Genomic DNA, 5162 nt, shown 5'->3' on the forward strand with positions numbered 1-5162 from the left:
GGCACGTCCCACCGGGAGGAGGCCCCGAGGAAGACCCAGGACACGCTGGAGGGACTATGTTTCTCGGCTGGCCTGGGAACGCCTTGGGATTCCCCCGGAGGAGCTGGCCCAAGTGGCTGGGGAGAGGGAAGTCTAGGTCTCCCTGCTTAGGCTGCTGCCCCCGCGACCCGACCCCAGATAAGCGGAAGAGAATGGATGGATGGATGAAAATTACATTTTAAATTGAATGCTTTTGTTTTGTTGTTGCTGGCTAAATCTGCTGTAAAGTATTCACCGGGACATTATTAGAAAAAATGAAGGTGAAGAAAATTTAAATTTCTTTGTATTTTTTAGGAAATAGCAATAAATGGATTGATAACATGCAGCCAGACAGCATCTTAGACTCTGTTTTCCCCACATCCACCATGTTGGAGGATGAATGTGTTTGGTTCAGGAGGCAACAGTCCATATACTGCTGAATTACCAATAGGCACGTTTTTGCCTGTGTGTGTTTTCATTTGTTTGTTTTGTTTGTAGAATATCTCATGAACTGTGTGGCAGATTTTAGTAAAACTCTCAGAAAGTAATTGCTGAATGCTCATCTACAACTGATCAAGTTTTGGAGTTGGCGTCAATTCAAGACGGGCTTTGAAAACACATAAATGGTTATAACTTAGTCAATTTTGCAGGCACTGAGCTAAAATTTGACGTGGTAGTAGCTGAGACTTATCACCAAAACACACTCTGAGCACTAACAGGTCGCGCTAGGTTTTGCGATATTATGTGAGACTGCACACAATAGTATTTTCGAGATGTAACCAAAATGGCTCTAACTTTGTTCCTCAACATGAGAGGATCTTTGTTTAAAAGTCTGATGTGAAAAGCAGCCGTTCCTTTATAATTCGTTCTTTTGTTAGAACATCAGGTTCATTGTTTTTGTTTCATTTTAATTCCTCTGTGTTGTTTCCATTAAGGAGGTAAGTAAGGATGAGCCTCCGTGTGCCTGACAAACGTCACGAGTCACTAAAAAAAATACTACCAAGCTACCAAATCTTAAAACTGCTTAATTGTTTTAAGTTGCAATTTAGTCTGAAAATTCAACCCCCCTACTAGAATAGGTCAGGCTATAAGAGGTTTAAAGTAACGGGCCTCAGCCAAGTCAGCTGCACGCCACAAACTGTTTCTCCATCACAATCAAATGCCAAAATAAACAAACTCGAGCTTCTGCAGCTCTATTTTCCATCTGCACCAAACTAGCAGAGCGTCAAGCCACTGCGAGCTGTTTGGCTGGGTATGAAATAGGCTTTACACTCGAGAAAACACGGCTCACAGAGTTGTATTTTTTTTCCTTCTTCTTTCAAACAGGATCCCAGGCACATTGCTGAAGTCTCAGGTGAGGTACCAACCTGCAGGTAATGCGGGCCGGTCTGCGGCTCAGGGATGAGATGTGGAAACAGGAGTGTGTGCTTTGCTTGTCAGTGAAGCAAAGATGGTGAGAGCTTTCTGCTACACCTGTCAGATGCATGAACAAATTACATCTGTTTGCCCCCCTCCCCCTTCCCCCCTCCCTTGTGAGATGTCACCGTCTAAAAAGTCAGCTTTCTAAAAACATGGCACTTATTTCTGCCTGGGTCTGTCGAGCTGTCACTTTGTTTTGCACATGCATATGAAAGCGAATGTGTGTCTAACAGACAAGAGAAGATGATGCAAAATGTGTTTAGAAAAGCAGCAACTCATTGCAATTAGTCAAAGGCACTTTTATCTACAAAAATGACATGAAATTATGCAAGTATTTAGCTTTTTTTGCTAAAGCTCTATTATGTTCTGATTCAGTCAGTGGTTCTACAGATGCATCTAAACCTAATGGGGGTCTATGTATGCTTAATTAAATTCATGTCTGCTCTCTAAACAAAATATTTTAAAAGGATAATAATGCCATAATGCTGTGAGAATTGTCTGTGATATTTTAGGACAAAATTAAATCAAGACACAGATCCAAAGAAGGGTGCAGGACAGTTTCTGCACCTATCTAGAGACCAATCTTTAACACTGTAAAATGGAAGAAGTTTGGAACAAATTCTGTTATTTCACAGCAGAGATTTTGACTTGATTTTCACTGGATTTCACTGGATTCCAGTCCTGGAGTTGTAAATCTTATCTATCTGAAAAGCCCACAGTTATTCTAAATGCAGTACACCCCTCACAATTGCTCACCACCATTAAAGGTGGGTGATCATGTAATTGCCCACAAGATTTTATAGATGTTCAGCTCAAATTTCATGTGTTTGTAGCTGAAAGTCCTTCCCAAAACATGTTTGTTTAAAACTTTGGCATGCAAGGAAGTGAGAGATATGCATTCCTTCATGGTATGCATTTTTCACTAATACACCTGTGTTTGTCTTGTAATTTTAAGTCAAGATATCTCCTGTAAAATATGTACTCAACCTATAGCAGAGGCCACCATCCTGCAAGTTTTACTTGTTTCCCTGCTCCAACATACCTGCTTTAATGGTTAAATTCCCTCTTCATGTCTGCAGAAGCCTGTTAATCACCCATTGATTCAAATCAGGTGTGTTGGTCCAGGGAAACAAGTAAAACATGCAGGATGGTGGCCCTCCAGGAAAAGGATTGCCTACTCCTGACCTACGGCAAATAGTAACTGCAGCAGGACCCAAATGCAGGTGTACACAATGAAGCAAAATTTATCACTCAAGCCAAGAATGCAAAGACACCATACGAGATGTGACATGTACAAAAGTAAACAGAAAAAAATGGTAAAATACCTGATGCATTGAGAAAATGTAGCAAAGACTGATGTGCTAAAGCTGGACCAATAACCAATGAGGCAAACGTTACTTTAAATGACACTTTAAATTGATTTAGAATGATGAAAAAAAACTGACAGAAAGACAATCACTGACTTCCAGGAGGCCAAATAGAAAGCTTTCATTACTAAAAGGAGCCACATCTCCCACAAAAAGTCCCCCCCTCAAAAAACAAAAAACAGATCGACAAGTGGGGCCAAGACCAAAGAGGATGCTGCCATGATGCCATCCTAAAACAACAATCTCAAAAATTTCACAGCAGCTCTTGCAGATGCGAATTTATAAAGCCGTTAAATTCCTTCTTTATCTTCATGATCTGTTCACCCACTTCTCTAAAATCCAACAAACTAAAACAACTAACAGCATTAAATGCAACGTTCAAAAATAACATTTTTTAAACACGTTCCTATACTTTCTGAATGTTTTCTGTGTCTAAAAAGTGCTCACTGCTTGAGATAATTATAGTTTGAAAGGATACTCTATAGATCAGCACTACTTTTGGTTTTCCGAACTAAAATGGCTGCTATCACAGCTGTTAAATTGTCATCAGTTTAACAAGTCAGTTCATACTGTCCGTCGTTACGTGTGAATTTCTAGACATCTGGACCGCACTTGTTCAGAGAAATGAAAGCTGTCATTTTGGCTTTCCTGCTGAGACAAAAACAATATATATACAGCAATCTCTGGCACAACATGGGGAGTTATTTCTTTTAATCTGGGGAGCATTGTTCCTTTTTTTTATACATGTAATAGAAACAAGAAGCAGTCATTGCCCTCTACAAAGTCAGCTTTCATCAGTAAGAAATATTGAAGGAGAATGGCACAGCGTTGTAACATTTGACTGACAGGCAATACCTGAAAACGAGCTGCTTTGCCGCTTTAACACCAATCTGTCAACACAAAACATTTTACGAGAAAGAAATGTTGTTTCTTAAAGGGTTTAAGACAGATGGAGTGAGACTTTGTGCTGAATGAACGCCTCTATCAGTGAGATTTGAGAAGTTTAGACCTCAAACTCTGCAGATACAGGTGGAGGGAGTCTGTATGTAAAGTAGTAGAGGGGATGATAAATATTTAACTGAGGAATATCTGTTCTCTAATCCGACGAACAACATCCACACACATGCTGCTCATCCAAACAAGTCGCAGCAGAGTAGAGCTCCGTCTTCTCCTCTTTTCCCGGTAAAATATGTAAAACCACTTATCCAAAAGAACTTAAAACTCATCGATTCACTTCGTCCCACATCCGCTGCAACACTCAGCGGTCGTGTTTGAAGTCGCTCAGGAAAGTGTTTGAAGAACAAATGGAGAGGAAAAAAAAAATCTTCCTGGGTTTATGAGTTGGGCTGTGGCAAAGCTGCACACAGCACCTGTTCTACCATTTTCACACAGTTTGATTTTCGGAGCGGAGCTGTCAAACATCTGCTGAAGTTTAACATCCTTTGGACAGCAAAGCACTGCAATCTCAATTTAATTTTTAATATTTTTTGAATGGTTTATAGACCACTCACAACCCATTTTGGACTTTATGCTACTGCAACTGTTGAAAAGCAAGAATTAAACTGATTCTCTGTGATTCCTTATAGATGCTGAGATGTTCAAACACAATATGCATGTTTCTACAGAGAAATAAACGAGAAGCTGGAGCATCATGTAAAAAATTTCAATTACAGACTAAGGAGTATCGTATCATTTAGTTTTACTACTTCTATCAGTTTAGTGTCAGAACTCCAAAATGTTGGTTAAATTTGGAGTTTTCTGGAAATAAACGTGTGTTTGAGGCAGGAAAACTGCAAAACTGAAAGCAGTTTTCTGTTTCATGTCTCAACCAGTTTTGTGTAGGAATATGTCAACAGAAGCATATTGAGGTCGTGGTTCAGTCTGCAACGTTAAATGTGTTCAATGAAAGGCAAGTTTATTTACAAATAAAAAGTTTGATTATTGCAGTACATATAATATAACCTTGGAAGGTTTAAATGTTTGCCGTAGGAACTGAATATAAAATCTAAAGCAGTGTATGAAGAAGAAAAATGAAGCGTCAAAGCACAGAATTTTATAATAAGCTTCATTTAAAAGAGGCATAAAGTCATAAGATGTTATATTATCACGGTGGAGCATCTGATCCTGGTCTGTACAGGCTATCTTTTAAAAATTAATTCTAATAAGGAAGATATAGTGAATGAAAACAATGTGTGAGTTATAAATTAATTGTAATTTCAGCAGTTTATGATCCATTGTAATAGAAATATTCAAAGTGATTACATTTTTTATTTACAAAAACAGAGTTTAAATAGGAAAATGGGTCATTTCAGTCAAACACTGATTACTGTTTTGTTTCACTATAAACCTTATGTCTTA

The sequence above is a fragment of the Kryptolebias marmoratus genome, linkage group LG21 (assembly GCF_001649575.2).
Source record: "Kryptolebias marmoratus isolate JLee-2015 linkage group LG21, ASM164957v2, whole genome shotgun sequence".
Lineage (NCBI taxonomy): Eukaryota > Metazoa > Chordata > Actinopteri > Cyprinodontiformes > Rivulidae > Kryptolebias > Kryptolebias marmoratus.